This window comes from Bufo bufo, chromosome 5 (genome assembly GCF_905171765.1).
Source record: "Bufo bufo chromosome 5, aBufBuf1.1, whole genome shotgun sequence".
Taxonomy (NCBI): domain Eukaryota; kingdom Metazoa; phylum Chordata; class Amphibia; order Anura; family Bufonidae; genus Bufo; species Bufo bufo.
In genome coordinates this window covers 154,449,121-154,465,484 of record NC_053393.1, presented here as the reverse complement: position 1 = coordinate 154,465,484, position 16,364 = coordinate 154,449,121, and positions in this window count along the sequence as shown.

Below are 16,364 nucleotides of genomic sequence, written 5' to 3'. Positions count from 1 at the left end.
TGTGTATGTTATTTTCGGTACGTCACTCAGTAATGGGCCAATTATCTTATCATTCAGCAGATGACCCCAATGTTTGCGAATGCTCCTCTCCATCACTCTATACTGGGAATTGAACGGGAGGATAATTCTCAATGTTTCATCTCGTAATTGTAATGGACCTGTCTCAAAGAAACTTTTTCTTTCCATCTTCTTCACCTTTTCCAGTGATTTGTCTATAATCTGGACTGGGTAATCTCTTTCCAATAATTGCTGTTTTAGGCCGGTGGCCTCTTCATCAAATTTGCTGTCCATCGTACAGTTGCGCTTAAGTCTGCGGAACTGGCTAGTTGGTATATTGATAAGCCACCGCGGAAGATGGCAACTTGCAAATCTGATGAAGCTATTTTTGGCCACCGGCTTAAAGAATGTATTACAGCATAATTGTTCTTCCCTAATCCATATCTCCAAATCTAGAAATTCAACCTTTTCTTTACTAATGGTTGGACTAAATATGAGGTTCTTGTCATTTTTATTGATATCACTGAGAAATAGATCTAGAGATTCAGCTGTGTCTCGCCAGATGAACAGAATGTCATCAATGTACCGCCGCCATAGCACCAGATCCGTCCCCAGCCTGGGAGCAATGATCTCTCTCTCCCATTGAGCCAAGAAAAGGTTGGCATAGCTGGGGGCGAATCTGGTGCCCATGGCGGTCCCGGTACATTGCAAATAAAACTCCCTTTCAAAAGAAAAATAATTGTGGGCCAATATATATCCTACTCCCTCTAACAGGAAATCTAATTGTTCCACAGGGAGCCCGGCATCTCCCGACAATTGCTCATGTAATGCCTGTATCCCCCTGGTATGTTCAATAACCGTGTAGAGGGATCCAACATCCAGTGTCCCCAAGATCCATCCATCTACCCATTTGACATTTTCAAGTGTTTTGATGATGTCTGTAGTGTCTCGAATATATGATGGTACTCGTTTTACATATGGTTGGAGCCACTGGTCAATGTATTTGGATAAATTACATGATATGGATTGGATACCCGACACAATCGGGCGACCTGGAGGTGCTTCCAGGTTCTTATGGATCTTGGGGACACAATAGAACATGGGGATCCTCCCCTCAGTGTCCAGAATAAATTTTGCTTCCTGATCGGAAAGAAAGCCAGCTCCTACCCCCCTTCCACAATAATCTTTAAGAATATTATAGTATTCCTGTGTTGGGTCTCCTTTTAATCTTTGGTAGGTATTCTCTAATCTTAGCTGTCTGTAACATTCTTCTGTGTAATCTCTAGTGTTGAGTATCACGACAGCTCCACCCTTATCGGCTGGCCTAATTGTGATATTATTGGCCTCTTGTAGGGATTTTATGGCCTTAATTTCTTCTCTGTTCAGATTCGCATTGATCCTGCGACTTTTTATCCTCCTCAAATCTCGTTCCACATTATTTTTAAAAGTGGCCATTTCACTACTGATCTCCTGCCTGGGATATTTCTTTGATCTCACCTTCAGATCTGTATGTGAATATTTACTTGTGTTACCTCCTATATCCATCTCCCTATTAATGGGATTTTTGAGAAAATATTTTTTAAGACATAGACGTCTAATGAACTTCTCCACTCCTATGTATGTTGCAAATTTGTCCACGAATACAATTTGAGGGAGCGTCCGAGGGAGTACACACAGAACAGAGGGAATTACCAGACACACAGACAGGAACACAGACACTATCAGGACACAACACACCATTACACACCAACAATGAACAGGTCACAAAGGCACAATCACAACGAACAATTCGGAGAGGACGACATGCACATAAGAAGAAAGCACAAAAATTAATAGCACCAACCACCAATGTAATCAACATCAGTGAGGCTGTACTGACTGACATCCAGGTGCAGCTTCTTAATAAAGGTTTAAAGTTTGCTCCGACGAACCCTATGGACAAATTTGCAACATACATAGGAGTGGAGAAGTTCATTAGACGTCTATGTCTTAAAAAATATTTTCTCAAAAATCCCATTAATAGGGAGATGGATATAGGAGGTAACACAAGTAAATATTCACATACAGATCTGAAGGTGAGATCAAAGAAATATCCCAGGCAGGAGATCAGTAGTGAAATGGCCACTTTTAAAAATAATGTGGAACGAGATTTGAGGAGGATAAAAAGTCGCAGGATCAATGCGAATCTGAACAGAGAAGAAATTAAGGCCATAAAATCCCTACAAGAGGCCAATAATATCACAATTAGGCCAGCCGATAAGGGTGGAGCTGTCGTGATACTCAACACTAGAGATTACACAGAAGAATGTTACAGACAGCTAAGATTAGAGAATACCTACCAAAGATTAAAAGGAGACCCAACACAGGAATACTATAATATTCTTAAAGATTATTGTGGAAGGGGGGTAGGAGCTGGCTTTCTTTCCGATCAGGAAGCAAAATTTATTCTGGACACTGAGGGGAGGATCCCCATGTTCTATTGTGTCCCCAAGATCCATAAGAACCTGGAAGCACCTCCAGGTCGCCCGATTGTGTCGGGTATCCAATCCATATCATGTAATTTATCCAAATACATTGACCAGTGGCTCCAACCATATGTAAAACGAGTACCATCATATATTCGAGACACTACAGACATCATCAAAACACTTGAAAATGTCAAATGGGTAGATGGATGGATCTTGGGGACACTGGATGTTGGATCCCTCTACACGGTTATTGAACATACCAGGGGGATACAGGCATTACATGAGCAATTGTCGGGAGATGCCGGGCTCCCTGTGGAACAATTAGATTTCCTGTTAGAGGGAGTAGGATATATATTGGCCCACAATTATTTTTCTTTTGAAAGGGAGTTTTATTTGCAATGTACCGGGACCGCCATGGGCACCAGATTCGCCCCCAGCTATGCCAACCTTTTCTTGGCTCAATGGGAGAGAGAGATCATTGCTCCCAGGCTGGGGACGGATCTGGTGCTATGGCGGCGGTACATTGATGACATTCTGTTCATCTGGCGAGACACAGCTGAATCTCTAGATCTATTTCTCAGTGATATCAATAAAAATGACAAGAACCTCATATTTAGTCCAACCATTAGTAAAGAAAAGGTTGAATTTCTAGATTTGGAGATATGGATTAGGGAAGAACAATTATGCTGTAATACATTCTTTAAGCCGGTGGCCAAAAATAGCTTCATCAGATTTGCAAGTTGCCATCTTCCGCGGTGGCTTATCAATATACCAACTAGCCAGTTCCGCAGACTTAAGCGCAACTGTACGATGGACAGCAAATTTGATGAAGAGGCCACCGGCCTAAAACAGCAATTATTGGAAAGAGATTACCCAGTCCAGATTATAGACAAATCACTGGAAAAGGTGAAGAAGATGGAAAGAAAAAGTTTCTTTGAGACAGGTCCATTACAATTACGAGATGAAACATTGAGAATTATCCTCCCGTTCAATTCCCAGTATAGAGTGATGGAGAGGAGCATTCGCAAACATTGGGGTCATCTGCTGAATGATAAGATAATTGGCCCATTACTGAGTGACGTACCGAAAATAACATACACAAGGGCCAATAATTTAGCAGGCAAAATAGCCCCAACCGTAAAAATTAAGAAAGAGAAACAACAAATAACAAAAAACAATTGGTTAACAACTAATGGGTTTTTTAAATGTGGAAGGTGCGCAAATTGTAAAATGACAAATTTTCCTAAAAAAAACAACAAAGGTTACATCCACAGTAAACTCTTTCAGCTTAGAAATACAAGAATGTTTAACCTGCGACTCCACGGATGTCATCTACCTATTAGAATGTGGATGTAAGAAACAGTACATAGGCAGGACCAAAAGAACACTCAAAAAGAGGATAGCGGAACATGTGGCAAACATTAAAAAAGGTTTAGAAACACATTCCTTATCGAAACATTTTAAAATCCAACACAACTGTGATCCAACTAGTCTAAAATTCACAGCCATAGAAAGAGTCAAAAAAATGTGGAGAGGAGGTAACCATATTGCACACATGTCGAGACAAGAATCCCGCAGAATCTTTGAGTATGATACCATCATTCCCAGGGGCCTCAACGCCGAGATGGAGGTGTTCGGGTTCCTGTGATTGGTGGGGGGTCGTCCGGGGGGGATGGGACATCGCAGTTTGGTCGACTATCGACATTGTGATCTCCCCTCCCCACTGGATGGCTCCTCCCCTATACGACATACTACCCAATCTGGGAATATATATATTTAGGATCACCAAATATGAAATTACACGGAGAACACATTATATAATGATGTTATTTTTGGTGTTATCCGTTTAGAAATACTGTTAGACTCTATAATTGACAATTACATAAAAAAACGCATGCAAAACGCAGTTCACACTGATGCGGTTTTGATGCGTTTTTTCCCAAAAAGATAATCTGACCTTGCAGTCTTCATCCAGAACTGTTTTTTTAAGTGTTTTTATACAGTATTACATGTGGGGATGTTATATTTATTATTTTATGTCATCTATATATGTTTTAACATGATTTACCAGCAATCAAAATCCACCCCACATATTGAGTCAAGCACAAAAGAACACAATTGTGGGTGGGACAACACCATTTAAAAGAGTGAGAATCCACTCACTCGGTGGCCACTGAGGAAGGGGTGTAGACCCTGAAACGCGTCTGGTAGCACGGAGTGAGCGTGGATTCAATAAGAAGAGAAAAGAACAAAAAGCCAGAAGTTCCAAGTACAAGAGATACATTTCCATCACATCTCCGGTACGGAGCTACAGCCAGAGTCACAGTCGCATATTAGTGACGTCAGGGAAGCGCCAACCCGGAACCCTAAGCAACCAGGTCACGTGGGACGCCACGTTCGGCCGCGTCCGGCCACCTGGGGAATCAACGCTGCGGTTAAGCAGCAAGAAGGTGGGGTGAGACCGGGACACTACAGGCGGCGTGATATAGTAAGTAGCTCCAGTATCTAATATATGTACGCATATTGTACATCTACAATACCAGACACTGGTATTCAACTGCCCTATTGGATTTAGCTACACTGCCCTAATAATAGTGGCATCATCTTTATTGGGACATTTGGTCATAGTACCATTACCATCAAGTCTCAGTGGGACATTTATGCACGAAAGTGCTGACATTTTACCTATTATCAATAGGACGGCTACAGGACTATCACATATGGTTCCATACCACTAGCGTGTCACGCATTGTTATACTGCTGCATGTTATATATCATATGGTATTTGTCATATATGTGTAGTACCGCTTGCCATGCACTATAGGATTGCTGCATTAATATATGCTATTTTATGATTGTTTTTTTATATATTTTTAGGGGTTTGTTTTTAGAGTAATAAAATATTATGCCATCATCCATCTAGTGGTTCTCTCTTGAGTGTGCCCCCTCATTTTTGCATACTTTATCACTTCTTTCCAGTCCTGAGGGTAGGACTAGAGGGTGAGCACCTACCCATACGAGACAGGGGTGAGCCGCTGGATTTCCTTCATTTGGTTTATTACCTTACAATTACTATCAATGTTCTGTGTCTATTACTCACTGTTCTCATTTTTACAATTGTCGTATTCATAGATCGGCTTTGCTTTCACCCCAGTTCCAGGATGCCAACTGAAAAGATACGGTCCTGAAAGAGTCACTTCACAACCAACCTGACCATATTAGAAAAGATGATTGCCATCCTTTACTTTTAGTTTTCCTTTGCTTTTAATGGCAGGCATTTCCATTATCTGTTTTGTCTATGAAATACATGTGTTGCATCTACAGTATATGATTCCTAGCTAAAAGGCCAGTATACAAAATGGTGTAAAGCAAAACTGACTTAGTTTCCCATAGCAACCAATCACATTCCACCTTTCATTTTCCAAAGGAGCTCTAAAAAAAAGGAAAGGTGGAATCTGATTGGTTGCTATGGGCAACTAAGCCATTTTTCCTTTACACCAGTTTTGATACATCTCTCCCACAGTGTTGTATCAAGTGTTTATGCTGAGGGAATTTTCAGCGTACAGCAAATCTGGAAGAGGCTTGTCATCCTCAGCAGCTGATTCATAGTCTACGCTACACAGACACACATCCAGAGGAAATGGTCAGTAAGTGGCTGAGGCTAACAGGTCAACATTATTAACTCATCCCCTGCTCTTCAGATCTCCCTTTCATCAGTCTCCATTTGCTCAAATTCGTGTCAAAAACAATTTCTCTTGACAATGAGGTCAAGGGGTCACAAAAATATAGTGAAACTGTGCACTTTTAAAAGGATATTAAATAAGGGGTGCACGGGTGTGGGTTGATTGCACGGGTCTTCAAACGCAAAGTATCTTCGTCGCTAAGTGTCGTGCAGTTAAATATGGCAGTTAGGCCGGTCTGGAGACAGATGTTATGAGATTACACATTTTCACACTCTTCCTCAACTATGTACCTTGTCTCTATGTCCATCTTCTCATGTGCTTTTTACCTCCACACTCACTGCCCTGTTTTGCCTCTATTACCTTCTATCTACACCAACGCTATGTCCATCACTACCCCATGTACAGCTCACATGCTTTATTCACCCTACTGAATCATCTCATCCCATCATGTCCCAAGTTGCAGCCAAATAAACTCACTCACAAATCCTACAATCATTTACTCTTTCTCTCTTTACTATTACGTCTTATTTCAGGAGATATCTCTCATAACCTCGGCCCACCCTCTTCTAATGTCAACCCCTCTCCCATCTCACATAGAAACCCTGCTAACCTCATTAACATTTGTTGTCAACCTTCTCTTCCCTCTTTTAATTGTGGGCTCTGGAATCCACAGTCTGTATGTAACAAGCTCCCCTACATTCATAATTTCTTTCTTACTTACTCCTCTCTTAACCTGCTGGCCCTCACTGAAACCTGAATTTAGGAATCTGATACGCTTCCCCCTGCTGCTCTTTCCTAAGGTAATGTGTATTGTTTACTGAGTATGCCTTATTATTCTTAAGTTAAGATTTAACTTTTATTTCTATCATTTAAAATAAAGTGAGACGATGGAGTAAAGTGAACTCCTGCGCTTTTTAGAGAGGGAGGAAAGGGTCTGGATGCAGAGTAGTGGGCTAATAATTAACCTAAGCCCTCAGTATGTATATATATATAAAAAATAAAAATAATGGTCCTATTCAGCCAAACACCAGATCATCCCTGTGTGCAAGCTCTGGATGGTAACCTCCCAGAGCAGTCACACAGCTATTGATCCAACAAAGAGGGTTTTAACAATAACTTTACAAAAACCCAAAAATCTCAATATAACACTCAGGATAGACAGGGTTAATATATTCCATGTCCTGTGAGAGTTTTTATAGATATTTCTTAGCAAATCTAACTGAGCCCATAATGATATCCAGTGATTTTCAATCTAGCTATACATAGAGCCGGTCGGGGACGCGGTGTGAGATCCCCATGACGACTAGCCACGCCCCAGCACCACGTCACTTCCGCCTTATAGCGGAGCATAGCCAGGCCGCCCGATCTAAGAAGCGGAATCCTACGGCGCATGTCTCCGCTTTGAAGTAGACAGGTGAATATGCCGGGGGGGGGGGGGGGAGTTACCAGTGCACAACGCTCAAACCAACTGATTGGCCAAATCTAATTAGGGGTGGAGCGGGACGCACGTAAAAGAGACGCACAGCAGGTTCCTGAGGCTGGGGGTCGTCCTTTTAAAGACGAGTGCCCCGACTACAGCCATTTAGGCAATCACACTGACTAGACTAGGTCAAGTAGGGCAAGTGTATAGGGCGATTTAGTAAACTCAACTAGGCTCCTCCCCTATACATTTAACACGCCTACCATACCGCCTACCCTTTCCTCCCTCTCGAAAAAACGCAGGAGTTCACTTTACTCCATCGTCTCACTTTATTTTAAATGATAGAAATAAAAGTTAAATCTTAACTTAAGAATAATAATGCATACTCAGTAAACAATACACATTATTTTGAGAGTATTTAATAGTGGGTCTACTGTATTTAGACACCGACTATAAACGTATGACACAGTTTAAACAAATATGAAATGCAAATGGCAGGCTTTCTGTCAGCAAGCCCCAATCTGGAAGCCTGGGCTACAGAGGCTAGAAGTGTCTTTTCTGAAACTGATTACATTCAATCCAACTCAACTACCAGTATCAAAAACGTATTTAAAGATTTGACAGGGGCGTATAAAGATCTCATTGTATCCTGGTGGGAAATACAATCCCTGGACCATTACCTTAAAGAAAATATTGTTCCAAAAGGCCTTAGAATTAACCTGACCCCTGCAGACAGATTAAGGAATACAAACTTGATCAAAAAGTGGGAGGAAGAAGCTACAGCCAGCTCTCACAGATTTATGTGTCTGCTCCTAGAGGAGGAGAGACTGAACCTTGACTGTAAACAGAAAAAAGTGGATAACCTAAGAGAACAGGCGCTTAGATTTAGGACGAGGCTCAATTCTCAACAAAGGAGGAACCCCTTCAGAATACGATTGAGAGGTTTCACCACACCTTCAGGGAACGTAAACACCAACAGTACGTACGAGACTCCACAGAGTTTAAAGAAAATAGAGCATATCTCTTCCTAAACAAAATACAACAAAAAGAGACAGCAAGTGAAATCTCTTCCTCAGAGGCAGAGGGATCAGAAACAGAACAGGTCAGAATAAAAGGAGGTAGGGGACAAAAATACAGAGGTAAAGGAGGTAGGGGGAGACCGAGAACAGCAAATAGAAATATCTACAACGAGGGATATTCAACATGTAATACTCAAGGACCAACACCTACCCCCTCATCATCAGCTGTATCCTCTACTTTTTTGGCCCAGGCCCCCACACAAATGCCCTACCAACTAAGGAACAAAGTGTAAGGGGGCGTACAGGACACATTAACCCATCCAGCAAAATGCAAATCATTAACCTGTCCTCACATAACCTATCGCAAAGTGACATATCACTATTGAGTAAAGGGCTGTCATTTGTCCCCACAGTTAAATATGATACTTTCGAGTGGAGTAAGGATCTAGCATTATTCACACGCAAATTGCTCTGGCACAAACACTTCCGCCTCCAGGATCGTAAAAAATATGAAGAGCTGAATATGAACCCCAGAGAACTGGAGGCCACACGTACCCTTGTTGGCCTAATGGAGGAGGGTGAGAGAGATAGAGCAGAGGGTCCCTTCACTGAACTGAAATTAAAAAGTACCCAAATGCCACCACCTCTACCAGACTCTAGTGTGTCCATATTCCACAAATTAGTATCCAGGAACGACCAAGGATATCTCAAACTTGAGTAAGGAAGAGTACCAAGCCCTAATAAGCCTAGAAAAAGACCGGAATTTAATAATAAAACCCTCAGATAAGGGAGGAAACCTGGTCATAATGGATCAAGATGTATATAAAAACATGTGTCTAGATATCCTGAAAGACAGGGAAACCTATGAAACTTTACTAAAAGACCCTGGCCCTATATTTGTCTCAGAACTTCGGCAAATTTTATCTAAGGGATTGAAGGATAAACTAATTGACCAGACAGAACTAGACTTCCTCCTTCCTAAATATCCGGTCACAGCCACCTTCTACTCCACACCCAAGATTTATAAGGGCACTACACCACTGAAAGGACGTCCAATAGTATCAGGTGTGGGCAGCCTAGGACAGAACGTAGGCATCTACATCGACAAAATCATTAAACCCTTTGTGGAGACATTACCGTCGTACATACGAGATACATCTGACCTCCTACTGAGGCTCAGTGGTGTATGTATGGACGATCAAACCATACTGGTATCTATAGACGTCGAGGCCCTATATAGTTTGATCAAACATGATCTAGGAATGAAGGCAGTAGAAAGCTACCTAAGTATGAGGGATATAAGACAATCTCGACACAATCAGTTTATACTCGATCTATTGAACTTCAGCCTCACTAGGAACTATTTTGTCTTTGATGGCCACTACTACCACCAGCTCAGGGGCACCGCGATGGGCAGTTCTTGTGTGCCGTCGTACGCAAATCTGCTCCTGGGCTGGAGGGAAGCCAATGTCATTGGCTCAGAGAGGATGGATAAGTGGCAAGACATGATAGTTCTGTGGCTGAGGTTCATAGATGATGTCTTTGTATTGTGGCGAGGGACGGTAGACGCCTTTGGGGACTTCATGGAGATGATTAATGACAACACTATGGGCCTTAGATTCACATCTGAACATAGCCATGACTCAATACCTTTTTTAGATGTGCTTATTGAAAGAGGCCCAAATAATAACATAATCACCTCAGTCTACCGTAAAAAGACAGCTACAAATAGGTTGCTCTGTTGGGAGAGCGCCCATCCCTACGCCTTATCTAAGGGCATACCTAAGGGTCAGTACCTTAGACTCCGACGCAACTGCTCCACCGTTAAAAAATTCAAAAGTGAAGCAGAGGATCTAAGGTACAGATTCAGGGATAGAGGGTACCCTGACGGCATACTACGAGTAGCTTATGAGGCAGCAGTCTCAGAGAATAGGGATATGCTACTCATACCAAAGAAAAAAAGGATGGACTCTATAATTCCCTCCAACACTGCTCGCATCATAGGGACCTTTGACAATGCTCATCAACAGGTTAGGCAGGTACTAACAAAGTACTGGGATATACTAAAAACTGACCCTGATCTGGAAGATATAATAGGACCACATCCAGCAATAACCTACAGAAAAGGTAGAAGTCTCAAAGACAGACTGGTCAATAGCCACTACCTACCCCCTAGCAACCCTGGCAACTGGCTATCTAGGAGACCTACAGGTACCTTTTAAGTGTGGTAGGTGCTTGGCCTGTAGCCAGGTAAGGAAAACCAAGACATTTACGTGCTCACACACAGGCAGAGAGTATACCAGCCGTGATTACGTGAACTGTCTAACCATGGGGGTAGTATATCTGGCACAGTGCTCCTGCCCCCTAGACTACGTAGGGAAAACTAAAAGAGAATTCAGGAGACGGATTAGAGACCACTACAATGACATCCAAAATAAAAAGGACACATCAGTGGCACGGCATATCAATCAATGCCATGGCGGAAACACGACATGCCTTGAATTTATAGGTATCCAACATGTCCCAAAACCTAGGAGGGGAGGTGATTGGGACAAATTGATCCTGAAGGCAGAAGCTAGGTGGATCCATAGACTGAAGTCCGTGACACCAAACGGCCTCAATGAATATCTCTCATATAAACCCTTCCTATAGATATAAACCTGTAATACATATACAGAGGGTAGGTCCAAATGGGCGCTAATATGCATATAGAAGACAGAACAAAATCTGCTCTATTTAATAATTAACCTAAGCCCTCAGTATGTATATATATATAAAAAATATAAATAATGGTCCTATTCAGCCAAACACCAGATCATCCCTGTGTGCAAGCTCTGGATGGTAACCTCCCAAAGCAGTCACACAGCTATTGATCCAACAAAGAGGGTTTTAACAATAACTTTACAAAAACCAAAAAATCGCAATATAACACTCAGGATAGACAGGGTTAATATATTCCATGTCCTGTGAGAGTTTTTATAGATATTTCTTAGCAAATCTAACTGAGCCCATAATGATATCCAGTGATTTTCAATCTTGCTATACATAGAGCCGGCCGGGGACGCGGTGTGAGATCCCCATGACGACTAGCCACGCCCCAGCACCACGTCACTTCCGCCTTATAGCGGAGCATAGCCAGGCCGCCCGATCTAAGAAGTGGAATCCTACGGCGCATGTCTCCGCTTTGAAGTAGACAGGTGAATATGCCGGGGGGGGGGGGAGTTACCAGTGCACAACGCTCATACCAACTGATTGGCCAAATCTAATTAGGGGTGGAGCGGGACGCACGTAAAAGAGACGCACAGCAGGTTCCTGAGGCTGGGGGTCGTCCTTTTAAAGACGAGTGCCCCGACTACAGCCATTTAGGCAATCACACTGACTAGACTAGGTCAAGTAGGGCAAGTGTATAGGGAGATTTAGTAAACTCAACTAGGCTCCTCCCCTATACATTTAACACACCTACCATACGGGAACACTGTTAAAGCCCACTACTCTGCATCCAGACCCTTTCCTCCCTCTCTAAAAAGTGCAGGAGTTCACTTTACTCCATCGTCTCACTTTATTTTAAATGATAGAAATAAAAGTTAAATCTTAACTTAAGAATAATAAGGCATACTCAGTAAACAATACACATTATTTTGAGACCACTGAGAGTATTTAATAGTGGGTCTACTGTATTTAGACACCGACTATAAACGTATGACACAGTCTTTCCTAAGGTGGCCTACACTTCTCCCATATCCCCAGACCTGAGAACAGACAGCAGAGTTGCCTTACTCCTATTCCCACAATGCACTTTCCAGGTCACCCCCCCCCCCCCCCCCCCCCCAGTTCCCTTTTTTGAGGTCCATCCCCTCAGGCTCTTCCATCCCCTCTCCCTCAGAGTAGTGGTTGTATACCTTCCCCCTGGCTCACCCATCCAGTTCCTGGATCACTTTGCTGCCTGGCTGCCACACTTTCTGTCCTCAGAATTAGCAACCCTTATCTTGGGAGACTTCAATATCCCCATAAACAGCCTCATCTACCCATCTGCCTCCCAGCTTATATCTCTAACCCCCTCTCTTGGCCTTTCACAACTTTCTAACTCAGATACATAAAGACCGTAACACACTTCACTTGGTCTTCTTCCGGCTTTGTCCACCTCTAACCACAACATCCTCTCCTTCACTCTCATAAATCTTAACCCAGCATACTATAACTTATTAGACATTCAGAAATCTACAAGCGACTGACCCTCATACACTTACAGACACTACATTCATCATTGCCCCCAATCTCTTCCCTCTCCTGTCCTGATCTGGCTGTAAATCACTAAAATGACACCCTTAAAAGCAACCTGGACGAATTAGCGCCCCCTACCCTCAGAACCTCAAAACACAGACTAAAGCAGCCCTGGCTTACACCGCAAACTCGCTTTCTCCAGCGTTGCTCCAGGGGTGCCGAATGTCTATGGAGAAAAACTCACACACTAGAAAATTTCCTCCATTACAAATCCATGCTAAAAAACTATAACTCTGCCCTTCATCTCGCCAAACAGACCTATTTCACCACCTTAACCTCCTTATTGTCCAACAACCCCAAAAAACTGACACTTTTCACTCCCTCCTCAGTCCTAAAGTGCAGGCACTATCACAGACATCTATGCTGAAGATCTGGCCTCCTACTTCACATAGAAAATAAAAAACATCCGGCACAAAAATCTTCAACCTCTCGCTCTCTCTTCTGGCATCTTCCCCTTCTCTTTCAAACACTGTATCATTACTCAATTTAAAAAAAAAAACAACTTCCCTTGACTCATCCTGCACAACTAACTACAGACCAGTCTCCAATCTTCCCTTAATCTCTAAACTCCTAGAGAGTCTGATCTACTCTTGCCTTATCCGCTATCTCTCTGCTCACTCTCTCCTTGACCCATTACAATCTGGTTTCCTGCACCCAGCAGATGTAGCTGAGCTAAAGTTGATTCGGATAACACGTCACAGTGTTATCTCGTGCGATCTTTTTACAAAAGCCATTGAAATACATTGAAAGAGTTAACTTTTTTGTGTCACTTTTTATTTAACCATCAAGTTTAGCTTAGTTGCATCTGTACATTCTACAGAAACTCCCTTCAGAGTGACAAATGACCTCCTGACAGCAAATTGCAACCTTTTGACACTATAGACCACCATCTCCTACTCACCATGCTCCAATCTATTGGCCTAAAGGACACTGCCCTCTCCTGGTTTTCCTCATATCTCTCTGACCGCTCTTTCATTGTATCATTTGCTGGCTCCACTTCTCCTCTCCCTCTTGCTGTTGGGGTTCCTCAGAGTTCAGTCCTAGGCCCTCTCCTCTTCTCTCTCTACACAGCCCCAATTGGACAGACCGTCAGATTTGGTTTCTAGTACCTTCTCTATGCTGACACACAACTATACACTTCATCCCTGCTGTATTACAGAACACTAGTGACTGTCTGTCTGCTGTCTCTAACATCATGTCCTCCCTCTATCTGAAACTGAATCGTTCAAAAACAACTTCTTGTGTTCTCTCCATCTACTAACCTATCTAAACCTGTTATTTCTTTCTCAGTTTGTGGCACTACCAAAAAGCCTATGCAGCACACCTGCTGTCTTGGTGTTATGTTTGACACTGATCTTTCCTTCACCCCTTATATTCAATCTCTTGCCCACATATGGCGCCTGCACCTCAAAAATATCCCTAGAATCCGCCCCTTTCCCACTATGGAATCAACATAAAACTCCCATTGTTACCCTGATCCATTCCTACCTTGATTACTGCAACTCACTATTAATTGGTCTCCCCCTCACCAGACTTTCTCCTCTCCAATCTATCCTCAGAGCAGCAGCCTGGGTCACCTATCTAACTGCTACTCCGATGTCTCCACTCTGTGACAGTCATTGCGCTGGTTGCCCAAACAGTATAGAATCCACTGCTCGTTCTCTCCACAAAGCTCTCCACAGTGTTGCATCCCCTACATCTTTTTCCTTATCTTTGACTACCACCCTACCCATGTTCTACGCGCTGCAAACGATTTACGACAGACATCCACCATAATCCGAATCTCTCACTCCCGGCTTCAAGACTTCTCCGGAGCTGCATCAATTCTCTGGAATACCCCAAGAAATTAGGTTAAATCACAATATAGACAGTTTTAGGCGCTCCCTAAAAGCACATCTTTTTAGGGTTCACATCCCCTGATCTAACTCCTCTCCATATCCAGCCTATTTATCATCATTTTCTGAACCCGATCCTCCACCAAATTCTTCACCGCACCCATTAGCACTACAGATATCGGCTGGTGACTGGCTCATGCAGCTCCCCTATTTTCCCAAGATGTCTGGATCATTGTACAAAACAAGCACTTATACCTTTTGTGTCACCCCTATCTCCTCATAGATTGTAAGCTCTTTCGAGCAGGGACCTCATTCCTCTTGTTCTAATTATGGACTTGTCTGTTTTTAAGCTATTTATGATTGTTTGTACAAGAACCCTGAAATGTAAAGCACTGTGGAATATGTTGGTGCTATATAAATAAGATCAGCAATTTATACCCCAGTCTTAATCCCACTGCACTGCCAGTGGATGTGCACTGCAGCCTCTTTATAGGCCTGTGCCATCACTGTACATGGTCTAGTTGCAGCTCAGTGCCATTCAAGTCAATGGGCTGAGCTGCAATACTAAGCACTGCCACTATCCGATGTACGGCGCTGTCCTTAGAAAGTTGCAAGGAGCTCCAGTGAGCACAGCGGCTTCCTGAAACAGCTGATCGGCATGGGTGCCAGGACTTGAACCCCCGCTGATGTGATAATGATGACTAGGGATGAGCGAAGTTGATTCACATAAAATTTTGTTAGAATACAGTATGAAACGAGCGCTCCGTACAGTATTAGAATGTATTGGCTCCGATGAGCGGTAGTTGTTACTTCGTGAAGTCACGCAAGACTTCGGGTAATAACATCGTAAATTAATTTCTACTGTAAAAACCTTTGTACCCGGGTTCAGTTCCAAGGTACCGAGATTTAGATATTGATGGCCTATTTTTATCACTCCAATCTATGAAAAAGGACTATTATTGTTCTCAAATACAGACAAGAATAAGGCCTACTCTGATTTACTTAAGGGCTCTTTCACACTAGCGGATCCCATGCGTGGAATCTACTGCGCGAAAGAGTGCCAAGCCCCGTTCCGGACAGCAGAGACACGGAGCATTAACATGATTGAAAATGCTCTTTGCCTCTCTGTGACCTTTTACCTTTTAACTACAAAATCACGGTGACAACTTTATCTCACTGTGATTTTGAAGTAAAAAGATCACAGAGAGGCATGGAGCATTATTAATCATGTCAATGCTCTGTGTCTCTGCTGTCCGGAACGGGGCTTGGCTCTCTTTCACACAGCAGAAAGAGCCATAATGGTCACATGGATCCACAAAAAAATTCTGATGTTTGCATAGCCCCAATGAATGAAATACTACACTACTCACAAGAAGTTAGGGATATTTGACTTGTGGGTGAAATTTTAGGATGAACCTAAAATGTACTCTTAACTTTACAAATGAACTTAATGTGACCTTCTCTAAACTTTTGAATGCACATGTCCAACTGTAAAATGTTTCAGTACTTTTTTGCACAACTTGCTGTTCTCTAACAAGTTGGTAAGGCTGATTAGTCAGCCTGCATTTGTGGGAGGGGCGGAGGCCCTTCATATACGAGCCACACCCTCACTTCCAGGCGTGTGTTTTCAGGTGCACAGCTGCCGCTGGGTGTCATTAGCA